We start from the raw sequence: 16,845 nt of genomic DNA, 5'->3' as shown, positions 1-16,845 counted from the left end.
TTCATTGTATCACCCTTGGCCAAGACTTGACACATTTTTAAAGGTCTACAGTCAATTTTTTTTAATTGCCAAAACATTCAAATCCAAGCTTATTTCATGTTTTGGCTAAAAATAAAAATGATATAAATGACTTTTTGGGTTTTTTTTTTAATGTGCCTTGAGGGGAGAAGAGTTAGCCAGGTAATATTTTTCTTTTCATTTGTTTGTTTTTTTAATCATTTTATTGGGGGTTCATACAACGTATCATAATTCATAGGTCCATCCTTTTTGTCAAGCTCATTTGTACATTTGTTGCCAACATCATTTTCAAAACATTTTCTTTCTACTTGAGCCCTTGGTATCAGCTCCTCATTATTTCTCCCTTACTCTCCCACTCTTCCTCCTTCCCTCATGAACCCTTGATAATTTATAAATTATTATTTTGTCATGTCTTACACTGGACAATGTCTCCCTTCCACTCCACTTGTCCAACCCCCTGGGATGGGGTTATAGATAGATCATTGCGATCCCCTTACCCTCCTGGTATGGCTACTCTCAATATTGGTCCTGAGGGTTTTAACTGTTCTTAGCCAGGTAAATTGAAGAAACTAAGTGCACACATAGATAAGTATCAAAGAACACAACCACCACCCCCCAAAAAAGTCCAAAAAAACAATAACCCCCAAAAACCTTTGAGTTGTTTCTGACTCACATGACTCCAAATGTGTCGAAGAATAGAATTCTGCTACATGGAGTTTCCAATGATGGTTTTTATCTGAAATCTTAAGGTTTTTCTTCTGAGGTATTATGGATGGATTCAAACTACCAGCCAAGTACTTAAACCGTTTGCACAAGCCAGGAACTCCTTCAGAATGGAAGGAGGAAATATAATTTGGAAAGAGGTGAGCGATTGTCACATTCTGAATGGGAAAATCACTGTACATAATTTGACTTTTAAATGTTGTGAACATTTGATGGACCATTGAAGGATATAAGCATTAAAGTGATGTGTTGAAGAGATTAGTAGCAATGACATGGAAGAAGGGACTGGGTAGAGTCAGGTTTATTGTAAAATGTTAGGAGGTCTTGCCATCTGCAGTCAAGAATTTCAGAAAACAGCAATTTTAGGGCAGTGACACTTTTCTGCATGATGACTAGTAATAAACACCTGGCATTTATCAAAACACATAGGAATATACAGCACTAAGGATGAACCTTAATGTAAGCTATGGACTTTAGTTAATGCATCAGTATTGGTTCATCAACTGTTAAATGTATGGCATATGTGCAAGATATTGGTAGGAAAAATTACAGGAGGCAAAGGGTATATATAAGGATATATGTGGCCAATTTCTCTGTAAATTCTTTAAAAAATAACGTATTTAGGGTCAGGTCCAGGTAGTATGGCAGGGGCCAGACCAAATCCAGGGATCCATATGGTAGCCAACTAAAAAGGAAGGGAAAAGGAGAAAGAAAAAAAAAAGATGGGTAGTGGGGCAACCCAAGATATAAGTGCAACATACCTGCATGAAGCAAGGAACCAATAGGTCTGAGAGAGGCTGGCCTCATCCCAACTATGTGGACAGTCCCCTCTCCCCCCAGAAGAATTCACTTCAGAGGACAGCACTGAAGCTACAGCTCAGGGAGAGGGACATGTCTGATTAGAGTACACAGGAGCAAATAAAGGGGGAGAGGGGGAGAGTGGAGCACATACTGGCCCACCAATCCTTGAGGACGATACTCCTGTTCAGAGCAGCCAATGCACAGAGAGGACCATAGGGCCAGCCCCACAAGATATGATATCCCTCACTGACCCATAGTGCTATGGGGGACAACACTGGAGACACTGCAGGAATTGTGCCCCATCTGACCCTACCATTCCAGGGCAAAACAGTAAGGGCATGCAACAGAACAGCAAGGAGAGCAAAGCAATGAAGTCCCTGGGAAATACCAAAAATAGACTGTGGGGCCAGGGCATGGCACCCCATCAGACTCCACCAGAAAACACTCTGAAAGGTCAACAAACAGACCTTAAAACTATAGGCTTTTTTGTTGTGTTTTTTATTTTGTTGTTCTGTTTTCTTTTGTTGCTTTGTTTTGCTCTGTCTTGTTTTGTGCTTATTATTGTCTCTGCATGTCCATCTAGATAAAATAGGTGGGATAAACAATCCGAAGGAGAAAACAATGGGACTGACAGTTCTGGGGGGACACGGGAGAGGAGGAGGTGGGGGGTGGGGGATAGGGAGGAAGTGGATGTTAACAAACACAAGGGCAAGAGAACAACAAGTGGTCTAAAATCGATGGTGAGGAGGGTGGAGGAGCCCTGGTAGGGCTTGAGCAAGAGCAATGTAACTGAGAGGAGTTACTGAAACCCAAATGAAGGCCGAACATGCTAGTGGGGAAAGAGGAAAGTAAAAGTAAACAAAGGAAAGAACTAGGAGGCAAAGGGCATTTATAGAGGTCTAAATACAGGCATGTATATGTAAATACATTTATATGTAATGATAGGGAAATAGATCTATGTACATATATGTTTCTTAAATTGTTTTATTAGGGGCTCATACAACTCATCACAATTCATACGTACATCAATGTGTAAAGCATGTTTGTACACTCATTACCCTCATCATTCTCAAAACATTTGCTATCCACTTAAGCCCCTGACATCAGGTCCTCATTTTTCCCCTCCCTCCCTGTTCCCCGCTCCCTCATGAACCCTTGATAATTTATAAATTATTATTTTGTCCTATGTTGCCCTATCCGATGTCTCCCTCCACCCACTTTTCTGTTGTCCTTCCCCCAGGGAGGAAGTCACATGTAGATCCTTGTAATCGGTTCCCCCCTTCCAACCTACCCTGCTTCTACCCTCCCAGTATCGCCACTCACACCACTGGTCCTGAAGGCATCATCTGCTCTGGATTCCCTGCGTTTCCAGTTCCTATCTGTACCAGTGTGCATCCTCTGGTCTAGCCAGACTTGCAAGGTAGAACTGGGATCATGATAGTGGGGGTGGGTGGGAAGCATTTAGAAACTAAAGGAAAGTTGTATTTTTCATTGTTGCTACATCGCACCCTGACTGGCTCGTCTCCTCCCTAAGACCCTTCTTTTAGGGGATGTCCAGTGGCCTACAAATGGGCTTTGGGTCTCCACTCTGCACTCCCCACCTCATTGATTAAGATAAGATTTTTTGTTCTGATGATGCCTGATACCTGATCCCTTTGACACCTCGTGATCACATAGGCTAGTGTGCTTCTTCCATGTGGGTTTTGTTGCTTCTGAGCTAGATGGCCGCTTGTTTACCTTCAAGCCCGTAAGACCCCAGATGCTATATCTTTTGATCCGGGCACCATCAGCATTCTTCGCCACATTTGCTTATGCACCCATTTGTCTTCAGTGATTGTATCATGGAGGTGAGCACACAATGATATGATATTTTGTTCTTTGATGCCTTATAACTGATCCCTTTGACACTTCATGATTATACAGGCTGGTGTGCTTCTTCCATGTGGGCTTTGTTGCTTCAGAGCTAGATGGCCGCTTGTTTGCGGGTGATAGACCAGCTATCCTGCACCAAGCTGCATCTGAAATGAGGCATGCGGATGAAAGGAAAAGAAAGAAGAGATATGTACAAAGTATGGGATTGGGAGACAACAGTCTGATGGACTGAAGCCCTGAGTATATTCAAAGCTTGGTTTGATAATATTCTTACAAGGGAATGATTACAAAACAAACATCAAAGAACTTGCTTTAAAAACATTCTGAACCTCTTATCTATGCAAGCATTACTTAACTGGGCACACTTTCTAAACACTTGAATAATAAAAGCGCTATATTCTAAGATAAGCACAAGGACATGCAAGGTTCAAAAGAATCTTAAAGAGGTCATAAATAACTGAGTTATCTCGCAATGCTTTTAGCTGCAAAGACAACAGAGGCACAGGGGACTAATTAGTCACCCACCAAGAAACACCTGGACTAGCCAACCACCTCCTACACTTGTTTACAGATCTACGCACATATATTTATATGTTAAGTATCAAGGTAACAGATGAACATTGGGTGAGATAGTTTATTGTGCCAACCTGGCCGATAAACACATGTGGGGTTAACTGAAGGGTGGAGAGCTAAATGGCTCAGTGAGCCTGGCCTTTCTAGTTCTCAGGTCTCTTGCTTTGTGATGGTTGGACCAGCCAACCTGCTTCAACTGGCAAGGCTCACTTCCTGCAAGACATCCCCAAGGGAAAGTCACATGGACCTACCCCAGTACAGCCCTGGGTGCTAGAGCAGCTATGTGGAGAGCCCTGCCAGCGCTGAGATGCTTACACATTCACTGATTTGGCTATCCTCCTGCAGTCGGCGTCATAGTGTGTGTTTTGTGAGATGGAGGAGAACTTTGTGGATTGGTGTCAGACATATGGGTTAATGTTGGCCTTGTTGGCTTGGGCAACCCTGGGTTAGGATGTTTTCTTGATGTGCATTTAACCTTTATTATAAAACTCTCTCTTATACATGAGTTTCTGTGGATTTGTTTCTCTAAAGTACCCAGACTAACACATTGGGCCTCCACTCAAGTACTCCCTCAAGTGCAAGAACACTTTATTCTCTTAACCTGGCCCATGATGCTCATCTTCTTGACACGATCGCTGAAGACAAAGTGAGTGCATAAGCAAACGTGATGAAGAAAGCTGGTGATACCCGGCTTTCAAAAGATATACTGTCTGGGATCTTAAAGTCTTGAAGATAAATAAATAGCCATTTAGCTGAGAAGCAACAAATTCCACATGGAAGAAACACACCATCCCGTGTGATAATGAGGTGTCAATGGGATCAGGTATCAGGCCTCAAAAACCCAGAACAAAATATCATATCATTGTGAATGAGGGGGAGTGTGGAGTGGAGACTCAGCCAATCTGTAGACAATTGAACATCCCCTTACAGAAGAGTCACAAGGAAGAGATGAGCCAATCAGGGTGCAGTATAGCATTGATGAAACATATAACTTTCCTCTAGTTCTTTAATGTTTCCTACCCCCACCACTATTGTGACCTCAATTCTACCTTACAAACCTGGCTAGACCAGAGCATGTACATGGGCACAGATAAGAGCTGGAAACACAGGGAATCCAAGACAGGTAAGCCCCTCAGGGCCAATAATGAGAGTGACAATACCAGGAGGGTAAGGGGAAGGTGGGGGGAGAAAGGAGGAACCAATCACAATGATCTCTATATAACCCCTCCCAAGGGGACTGACAACAGAAAAGTGGGTGAAGGGAGATATCGGTCAGTGTAAGACATGAAAAAATAATAATTTATAAAATTTCAAGGTTTCATAAGGGAGGGAGGAGCAAAAATGAGAAGTTCATACCAAAGGCTCAAGTAGAAGAAAAGTGTTTTGAGAATGATGATGGCAACAAAAGTGCAAATGTGCTTGACACAATGGATGGATGGATGGATTTTGAAGAGTTGTATGAGCCCCAATAAAATGATTTAAAAAAAAGAAATGCCAAAAATAAAATGATGGCACCAAATGTAAATATCTATCTATCTATCTATCTATCTATCTATCTATCTATCTATCTATCTATCTATCTATCTATCTATCTACAAAACAATCCCAGATCCTGACATGCCACTGGGCTCTGACAGAGACCACACACCTGCCTTGGGACACTTAATGATTCTCTGGGCAGAACTATCCATCATGACTGAACATTGTTGGACACACTGAGTCAAAAAGCCAAGTAAACTCAGGAGTGACCTGTATGAAGATGAAAGTGGTCAAACCTAAGCAGGCTGCATGAGCCATAAGCCCATACCTGTAGGCAGCTGGTGGAGTAGGTGCATGGCTTCAACCTGAACATGGCAGCTCTCCTATAGTTCTACTAAAAATTGACCTAACTTCTGCAAGGAACAGAGGCCAACACAGAGGCCCCCATAAGCCACCATCCCCTGAGACCAACAAATTGCCTGGGTGTAAATTAGTTATGCTGGATTGTTTTCTACCCTGAAAGGGGAAATAAATTTGTTTAACAGGAATCTATGTCCCAAGTTTCCCTTTTCTGTTTGCAGTGCCTTAGCCAACACCCTTTTCCTAATGGATTAGAGAGTGCCTAGTCTGTAAGTGTGGGGTCCCACAGAACAGCACTGCATTCAACCAAGAAACCTACTTCATAGTAAAGGAGGTGCAAAGCTGGGACATGTTTTGGGGGGCCACATAGCATATCATCCTAAAACTGCTGGCCTGATAGAATGATAGGTGTTGTGATAGATAGGTGTATTATGCCAACATGGCCAATAGGAGCCGGTGGGATTAATCAGATTGCAGTTTGATTGGCAGGTAAAGAGATAAAAGACTGTGCATGGCCTGATCTCCCTTTCCTTTGCTCTCTGGTGATCAGAACTGCGGGTGTGTTTACTTTAGCTAGTTCTCTGACTCAACTTTTGAGCTACACTACCTGTGGGACCAGCCAACCCATGGATCATGTTACTAGAGCTTGAGGATCCCTTGAGCCCTACTTCACCATGCTGCTGGTGTGTATATCACTTGAGCTTGAGGCTGGTGGATCCTGTAGCCTTGGATTGTTTGTGTTCATTATCCCATCTGGGCCTGCTTCGTTAAACTCCTGAGCTGCTGATTGTTGGTGGCCTGCCATGCTGTGTGCTGCCTGTGGGCAGACTCTGCTCCCATTGCCCGAGGAAAGACTCAGCTGTCTGCTTCCTTGACCTTTCCCATGTCAGCCCTTGTGAGTTGAAGGATTTTCAGTATATTAACTGTTCCATGGAAGTGAGTTGAACTGAACCCTCTGTACTGCTTTGTGTACTAATTAGCTGTTATAGTCCTTCGTGCTGTATAAACTATCCATATATTTTTTTCCATAAGTGTCCTGATTTTGATTCTCTAGAGCACCCTGCCTAACACAAGTGGATTGTAGATTCAGCATAAGCTCCATTTCAGTGATGATAGCTTGTAAGGATAAGACAACATTTTCTAGGGATAATTTATACAAAAGCAAGCAATGCCACTTAACATGGTACCATGTCCCAATAAATGAATACACGCCCTTTCTGCTGTTACTTCTGGTGATTCACTTGAGGAATTTCCATTTTCCATCCTTCACCTTATGGACCCCCCAAGTGGGTAAGCTGGGAACACAGAAAGCATTTTGAGCTATTAGCTATTGCCTGAGCGACAAAGTCAAGTCCTAGTCTTGCAAGGAAAATTTCCTCAGGACAAGAGGAGATAGGGTTGATGTTGCACACTGAAGGCAGAAAGAGGAGTCTGCTTGCCATCTATGTAGTCCATGTGAACATCTCTTGGTACTCCCTTGTGGTAGTTACATAATCTTGTGTTTAACCTGTTAATCAGTTTGTAGCTTGATTGGAGGGTATCAGAGATAAAAGGCTTTCTGGGGCTGGCCTCCCTCTCTCTTTTTCTCTGGAGACGGGCAACACACACTTTCTATGCCTTCATCTCCCTGTTTGCCAAGCCACGTGTAGACTTGCTGAGACCTGCAAGAGCCCCCCCCTCTGTTTCACCTTACTGTTGAAGAGCCACACTTGGAAAGCTGGAGGAGCCACGTGGAGAACCATGCCAGTGCTGAGACACTTCTATTGCCATTGGATCCACAAAGCTTTGCACCCACTGGCTTGCTATCTTCCTGCAGTCTCCATCATTGCAAGTATCTGTATGAGTCTGAAGAGGGATTTGTGGACCAATGTCGGGCTTGTGGGTTAATATTGGACTTAATTTGGACTGGGCTGGGATGTTTTCACAATATACAATTACTCTCTGATATAAAGCTCTTTCTTAGACATATATGAGTATCTATGGATTGTTTCTATCATCAGCCCAGCCTAACACATCCCTGTATCCAATTTTGATGGTAAGGAAACTAGGGGAGCAACCTTGGACTGAGAAGGAATGGTATCAGTTATACCCCAAGGTCAACTGCAATGGCAGAGAATGTAGTATGTTTACTAACCTGCCTCTTCTAAGATTCTTTCATCAGAATTCTGGAAGAGCTTCTCCACAAACATATTTGAAGCATAGATCTGAGTGGCACAAAGGGTAGGCACTGTGATGTACCCCTCAGATTCCCTTTCACGAATGAAGGACTCATTCCCTCTGCTTCTGAGAATGGTAGCAGTCAATTTTCAGTGTTAGTCCTCTAGGGATTACCTTTACCCAAAGTCATCCTCCTTTCCAGTATGATCTGCAGGCAGTGCATGAACGGTATATAAAACCCAGTCCACAACTCTGCATCTTCATCCCAGCTCCAGAGGTCAATTGGCTGAGGCCTTCACTATGATGACACATCATAGCCTGACTGCTTCCTCTGCCCAATCTTGCTCCAAAGGCTTGATGCCAAGAGCACACCTGAGATAGTTTATTGTGCAAGCCTGGCCGATAAACACAAGAGGGATAAATTGAAGGGCGGAGAGATAAATGGCTCGGTGAGCCTCGCCTTTCTTGTTTCTTGCTCTTTGATCATCGGACCAGTGTGTGGCTGTCTTGCTTGTTCTGTGTCTCAATTTAGAGGCTACACTATCTGTGGGACGCCTAGCCGGTGGACTGTGTCACTGTAAGTTGAGGTCCCTTTAAGTCTGCATGATTGGAATGTTCATCTCTGGAGCTGGGGACCAACGGTTGGTGACCTGGCTGACAGTTGGTGACCTGTCTTGCTGTGTTCTGCCTATGTATATATAGCCTAGCTCTCTCCACAGAGGATGGAATGGTAGCCCTCAAGACTTGAAGGACTGCCAGTGTCTCACAACTCTCTCATGGGAGTGAGTGGCATGGAGCCATTTGTACTGCTTTATAATTTAACAGTTCATTTCTTGTGTTATATATCTATCTTTATATATATATATATCTTTATATATATAATTACTAGCAATCTAGTTTTGTCTATCTAGAGAACCCTGTCGAACACAGTACCCTAACAAATGTCCAGCTGTCTAAACTCAGGGTGGGCCTCCTGGGATACCCAGAATACACCTGTACCCTATGTAGCTGCACCCATTTAGGAGTCTGGCTATCTGAGAATGGTGCTGGACCTTAGGGACTGTCAGGACATGTGAGGTGATACTTGGGAAGCATTATTTAATACAAAACGTAGCAAGAAGTTTTCAGATAAGAAATGAACACCCTCAATCTGTGTGGCTGGATGTGCTGGTTAGTCTTCTTGATGCTCTTAGGTTAGTTAAGATGTTGTTCCCAACTTCAACGTCCATCATAACCCACTGTCAATTTAAAATTCATGAATTTAGCCAAATTACTTAAAAATTAGATTTCCAATATTATAATTTCTTGCAAAAAAAGGGAACTGTATTAACTCTCCAGTATTTGAGATAGTAGGAGGCCTGGTAGCCTGGTGGTTATGAGTTGGGCTGGGATCCACAAGTTCAGCAGTTCTCACTCCCCCAGGCACTTTGTAAGAGAACGTGGAGGCTTTCTACTCTTGAAAAGAGTAGCGGTCTTAGAAATCCACAGGGCCAGTCCAATGTATAGGGTCACTATGAGTCTGAATTCTCTCTATGGCAGTGAGTTAGTTTTGGTTTTATTTGAGATAGTACCTCATAACTGTAGAATGATATGTGATTGCCTCAAGATACCCTCTGAAGAAAATGGTAAATGTCCATCAAGAGATGAATAAATTAAAGAAAATCTGGCACATACACTGTAATGGAACAATAGCATAGTGAACTGAGCTTCTTAATGTGATTTTGAGAGATTTTATCCTTTATGGTAGCATAACGGTTACAAGTTGGACTACAAATCTCAAGGTCAACAGTTTGAAAACACTAGTCACTCCAAGGGAGAAAGATGAGACTCACTACTCCCATAAAGAGTGATGGTCTCAGAAACCCTGTCCTATAGGGTCACTATGAGTTGGGACTATGAGTCAGAACCAACTTGATGGCAGTGATTGTGACTGTGGCCTGAGGAGTTAACTTTGTGCTAGTTTTCTATCCTAGAGAGTTTGTGACTTTTGTTCACTTTGATTGACATCTCCTGGGCAGATTGAAACCAAGAATATCTTGATGACTTTTGCCTGCCCTGCGATTGATACACATCTTGCAGGGATGAGCCAGTAGATTATACAAATGAAGTTACTATGATTATGCAAATGAAATGTCTATTGTGAATGAAGTATCTGTGGTCTCTGCTGTGAGGGGCAAAACCCCAAATTCACTGCCATCCAGTCAATTCTGGTCCATAGTGACCCTCCAGGACAAGGTAGAACTGCCCTACCTTCAAAGACTGTGTCTTTACTGGAGTAGAAAGCCGCTTCTTTCTCCCTCAGAGGATCTGCTGGTTTCGAACGGCTAAGCTTGAGGTTAGCAGCCCAATGTGTAACGACTATGCCACCAGTTGCCTTGAAATTGATAGAGTTGTGTAGAAAAGCAGTCTACCCCACACAGGTTTTACAGACAGGAAGAAGGCAGCCAGAAGCAGAAGAGAGAGAAAAAGTCAAGATCTAGGCAAATTATTAAAATAAAAATTTATTGGTAGTTTCCAAAGGTGTGAGAGAGGGGGAAAGGAGGTGTTTTTGCTTAGGGGGCACGGAGTTTCTGTTAATGATGGTGTAACAATTTGGGAAGAGATAGTGGTTATATTTGACAGTATAAATGTAATTAGTGTTACTGAATTGAGTTTGCCCCATAGGGCTTTCCCAAGGCTATAAATCATTATGGAAGCAAATGGCCACATCTTTCTGCCATGGAGCAACTGGTGGGTTTGAACTGCGAGCCCTTTGGTTTTTCGCAGGTGCTTTAACCACTGCGCTACCAGTATTCTGTTATTGAACTGTACAAGGAAAAAATCTTGAATTAGCAATTATTTTGTTGTATGTATTTTTGCCCCCCAAACAACAAAAAAAAAACGATTTCTAGGGTATACAAAGAAACACAATTTTATGCCTATACTGGGTGAGAGAACAGAGAGGCATCCTGCCCTGCACCCTTGGCTTGCCTAGCATGCATTCAAGGCCAGTGTGGGAAAGACAAAGCTGGGAGCTGAGCAATAATTCTAGACCAGCCTTTATCCTTCAATTGTTGGCAGTGTCAAAACAATTTATTTCAAATCTGCTTAAGACTGGGGTAAAACTCAGGTTTTCCAAAAGGTAATACACAAAGTTCAACCAACCCCCAAATACCAGAAAACACAGTGTTTCCAATTCAAAAAATACAAACATTTGTGGATACCAATACAAAAATTAGAAAAAAGTTGCTTTCCTTCTTCCCTGTGTTTTCAGTGAAAGATGAACATCGATTGACTAGACCAAGAACTGCCATCAGATACGAAGAGCTGGTGCCAGGACATGGCTATGATGGAGGAAAACCAGGGTAAAGGAAGGCAGGGAGATGTCAGTGTTACTACAGCCAAAACAAGGACACAAAGCTTGTTGCTACTTGTTAAATTCCTTTGCCAACGTTTAAACAAACATCTTTCATGCTTAATACAACAGTTTGGTGCAAAAGCAGCAGTTCTACATCATGCATTTAACTTTCCTTTGTCTTTGCCCACTTCCTCTGAGGGTTGAGAAAGTCTAGGGTTTAGGATGTCCAGTGATCGGGTGTGACAGGAGGACAGGTCTACCCTTCTCCGGGGTCTCACTGAGGAAGTATCTCCCATGTTCCTAATTCCACAACTTTCCCCAAAGTGATGTCTGTTTGTACATTCCCTTCATATCCTTACCTGAGGGCCTGGCTTGGTTGACAGTACCCACCTCGCTTGTCCCTGAGCATACTTTGGCCCTTCCCCAGGACTAGATTTGGCGCTCCGCTTCCTCAGTGGGCTGTGCCCCTTGAGAGAATAGGGACACCTCCAAACTCCTTTGTCTCAACTCCCAATTCTTTCTTCTAACAAAGGCCAACTTTATTCATCTGAAAAACCAGGAAACCCCTCTAGGTGAAGTCCCAGAATTTATCAGTATTCAAAAATAACAAAGCAACCTTCCCACACTAGCTTAGTTGCATCTTCTCTCACTTCCAGACACCAGGTTTCTAAAGTTAGTCCCTCTGCAGGAGGCATTGGAAATGAGACATACTATTGGTTGAGGAATTCTACTGATCCCGAACTCAGTGTAAACACAGAGGCAGAAGGGTGGGTGAACCTCCCTTCCAGTGTTTAAGGAGGCTTCTGAACACAAAGGCCTTTAGGACCAACAAGGAGAAGGCTGATTTGTGACATGTCGACAGCGCTTTGTACAAAGAGTACCATTATAACAGGTTGCTCTGGATATGGGGACATTTGGAGCATCGCTCTCTGTGATCCTGAAAAGTTCACTTTAAGTGGCATTTTCATCCTCATGCTTAAAGTTAGGCATCTGAGAAACAGATAGATATCCCAGGTCACAAGGTGGCTTAATGGCAGCCCCTATGACCAACTCTCCATAAAGCCTTGATGCACTGAATGTGAACTACTAGCCGCTGACCATTAATAGATGAAAGATGGGGCTAAGAAGTGTTAGAGATGCCTTCAAAAAGTGTTATTCTATAATCCTCACAATACACCAAAGGAGGTAGGTTGGTGTGACTAGCCCCATTTTCAGGTGGGGATACTGAGGCACAGAACAATTTAAGGGATTTGTCCCCACCTATGTTGTGAACCAATACAAAGTCTTGGTTCAAAGAGATAAGTTTCTGAGGGTGAGAGTTTATGAAACCTGAACTTGGTGTCTGATCCGTACATCCTGCCCAAGCCTACTATTATCTATTTTACAGTCTATTTACAGTCAAAGCTGCTCTGATCCCTTCATCTCTGAGGAGGGCCACCAAGGATTGTGATCGATGAAAATAACTACTGGCTTGGCTCACTTGTAAGGGAAAGGCCCGGGATTTCTCAGGGTCTGCAGAGACCTTGAATATGTGCTCGCCATATCTGATTAGTTTTTTTTTTTTTTTTAGTTGTTTTGTTTTTCAAACCAGTTGAAGCCCACAAACCCATTAGAAAATTCCTGTTTCCTCTAGTAAAAAGTAGCAAGGGAAAATGAAGGTACGATTTGCCTTCTAGGATGTGGGGGAGATTTTCAGTGCATGAGATGTGAGACATGCCAGGGCGACTTCTGTTTACAGCTCACACCCTTGTTCCCTACCTGCTCCAGCTAACAATGTGCCACGGTACAGAAGAACTCTCAGAAACAATGGTCTTGATATTATGATAAAGTCTCTAAGTTCATACTTTGCACGTATTGTGACATGATGAGCTATTATAATAACGCAACAGTTTTAAACCGGGGGTAGCCTTGCCCTTCCTCCAAGGAGTCCTTGAGCAATAGCTAGAGACAGTATTGGTTGCTACTGACATGTAGTGGGTTGAGCAACCAAGGCAGAAGCCTATGGCCCTGTCACAGTCTTTCAGCATTCACATATTGAAGCCCCAGAAGGATTTGACCATCCCCATCATTTTAGAGGCAGCAGATGACCCACCACCTGCAGCAGCCCCATCTATGCGGAAGCCTTTTGCTCACTGACTCTGGAATGTTCCTTCATGGGGGAGGGGGGGGACAAAGCCTTTCACTCTGTTAGAATTAATGGGTGTAGATGCAGACATCTATGGGAGAAGTACATACTGAGTCTGCCTCTGGGGCTTCCTCTGGTGGCCAGAGAGCTTGGAGCCACCAGATGGGGTTATAAAAGAGTCTCTAAGGACCAAATAAGGGCTTAGAGCAGGGAGAAAAACCTGCTTCCATGAACACCACAGTTTTCCCCAGGTGCACCCCAGAAAGTTTAACCCTTCCTGAATTTGGCGAGCTACAGGGGGAGGCATACATGGGTGCTGTTCCAACCGTAAAGTACACATGGGGCTGATAGATTCTGTCTAGGACTATATAGAGTTTTATATATGCGGGACATTTACTAATGATGCCCTCGTTAATTGAAAGCATCAGTTTACCAAACATGACAGACAGGGAGGGACAGCAGAGCCATGAGGACTGCCGTCTCCTGCTTCACATTAGGCACTGGGATGCTTGCAATGAGGATGTTTTAAAAAGAGATTTCCAGGGAGGTTTCAATTTCAAGGGAAAGGCATATACTTTGATCCAACTGGCTCACTATCAAAGAACAAACTGTCAAACTACTTTACAAAGGCATTATTTACAATGCAATGGAACGTGACATTTTAAACTACTTGAACTTGCTTTCTTACCAAAACTGCTAGGTAAATTTGCCCAAAGTTATTCTTCAACCTACTCAACAAAAGCATCTTGATATAATTTCTATGTACAACAATGTTATCGTGTTGTCAAGTAGCAGAGAATTTAGTGGCAGGTGAGAATCCCGTGACCTGGATCCCAGGAGCTCGCTAGGAAGGCTTTGTATGGAAGGCCACAGGACGTTGGTAGGCTTCCTCTTTGTTTCTCTGAGCCTCCAAAATGACCTGTCCTTCCCTTTTGGGTCTGATCTTATCCCTGAAAGGTATGTTGTGCTGAGGACAGGAGAGGCGGCTTCAGGATAGCTTGAGATGGATCCTGGTACCAGCAGTATTGCTTATGGGCTCTTGTAAGGGTAAAAAAAAAAAAAAAGGCAGAATTTCCCCCTGCTCCCAGCGCTCACAGGGCTTCTGGACATACCTGTAAAGTAGAAAGCAGTCTCAGCAGGTCATTCTCTTCTCAAAGAGGTCACCTTAAATTGGGGGGTTTCCTTTCCCTATGTTCCACATCTCCCCAACTCAGATGCTGGCTCATGGGAAGGGGTGCAAAATTCCAGGACAGGCCAAGGTCACCATGCTCTCCAAAGATAAGTGATCTTCCTTGGGGCCAGGGTGGCTTATGATCCTGGCCTTGGTGATGCTGGAGTTCCACTGTCTTCCCTTCTGGTCTCCACTATAGAGAGCTGCCTCTGCTGCTAGCCCGGTCGCTCAGACTCCCAGTCTTGTTCTCAATTCCCAAGAGCTGGCCACAGCTTTTCCAAAAGATTATGAAACATTTTTTTCCAAATGGATGGTATTAGAACCTGCTGGACCTGCTGGTCATGGCTTTCTCAGCTTTTCTTTGCTTCCTCCAGTCTTTAGAAATCTTTCCCACATGCCAAACAATTGAACCCAGAGCTCTGGCTAACGAGCAAAGCCAAAGGGAAATAGAAGCAGAGAGATGCAGCCACACAGAACAGGACATCAGCAGCCCGCTCTTTGAATGGCCTCTCTGGCTAGAGGGTGGGGTGCTTTAGGATAGAAGGAAGGGCTCTCTTGTGTACCCAAGGATGTACTCAATGGGACAAGAATGAAGAGGTGAGGTTTTGGCTTCCATTGAGCAGATGATTCCGAGACCTTGCCATGATGGCTTAAACATGGTTCCAGGCAGTTCCTGAAGATACTGGGCAGCTGGTCTTGCTTATCACATCTCTGGGAAAAGCTGGTCCAGTCAGCTTTGCGATCAAAGAGCATGAGCTTTGAGGTAGGATTGTTGGGTCCTCTGGATAATGGGGTAAAATATCTGCACAGCATTGGCCGGTGGTTCCTCAGAAAGGAAGTACAGTATCGAAACAAGGATACAGAACCTAGTAAACACAGTTGGTGTTTGGTTTATGAATCATTGAAAAATTGTATAAAAAGGAAATACTAAAGCCAGTAAACAGATAAATTACTCCTCAGCTTGAGATTAGAAGAACCTCCTCTAGCCTGAGATTAGAAGAACTACTGGGTAGATAGATGGTGCTTGGCTGCTATTTTTTACTGTTCCGACCAGGGCCATCATAGAAAATCCTACTTAGAATGGGAGGCAAGTGGGAGAAACAGGCCCAACAAAATTCAAATTTGCACACAAAGACTAGACTTATGGGTCTGATAGACACAGGAAGAACCCCAGCACTACTGCCTAAGTCACCCTTCTCAAAAAAGCCCTGGCCACTCGTGACCTTGCGACCCAGACCCTTGCTCTGAGCACTCTGGCCCAGGGACCCCTCACTCATTATCATCCGAGATTATCCAGAAATTAATAATCCTGCCTATTTTATTTCTTGCCTTCTTCAGAGGTCCTCTGCTTCCCCACGCCTGCAGAACAGCCCTGCCCCGGGGCTACTCGGGCCTGCTCTCACAGCGAAGGGGAGGAGGGTCAGAGAGGTTTCCCCATGGTCTTCATCCTACACGCTTATTGCGAATCCGAGGGTCGCGCTGCTGAGAGGAGCGGCGCAGTACACTTTCAGTTAGCTTTTTGGGGAGGCAGTTCCAGACAGGAGAACCGACTGAGTGAACACTATCACACGGTCATTCAAATCGGGGGTTTTCACTGTGTTTGAGACTGAGTGAATGAGCGGTAGCAAGCAGACTGGTGGTGTGTGTGGTTAATAAAGGACCTAAAGAAACAATTTTAAACGGTTCTCAACAGTTCAAGGAGAGGCAAACACCAACGCTTTCTCCCAATCCCGAATGAGGTCTGTAGGAACAGTGCTTACTGAAAGGCCACAGGACCCAACATCTAAAGGGAACTTGTCCTCGCCAAGAGGAGAACTGGCAGCCTTGGACTCTGAAGGAGTGGTTTTCCAGCAAAGAGCTCAGACTGGGGAAAGAAAGGACATGCTGTTTCCTGCCTCTGCTCTAGTAATGCCAGTCCCAAAGGTTGCCCTCCATCCTCTCCCATCCTGCCCCCGAAGACAAGGTAACAACAGGGAGCCAGAAACAAGGGCATAAGACCCAAGATGGCTTCCTCCTCACTCCCTTGAGAAAGGTCCTTTTTTTCCATCAGTGTTTGTCACATGGAGGCGGTATGAATAAGAAACGCCTACTTTACAGCTGACAGTAGAATGAGTAAACACGGCCTGCAAACCCACTCTCTGTCTGCCAAAGACAATGTGTTTGTAAGATATGCAGTGGCTGGTCAGCTTGCCCCGTGGGTTATTTGAATGCGTTTAGGATGCCAGGGCT

Source organism: Tenrec ecaudatus, chromosome 1 (assembly GCF_050624435.1).
Source record: "Tenrec ecaudatus isolate mTenEca1 chromosome 1, mTenEca1.hap1, whole genome shotgun sequence".
In the NCBI taxonomy this organism is placed as follows: Eukaryota; Metazoa; Chordata; class Mammalia; order Afrosoricida; family Tenrecidae; genus Tenrec; species Tenrec ecaudatus.
The sequence above is the reverse complement of the archived record's forward strand: the minus strand, read 5'-3'. Positions refer to the sequence as shown.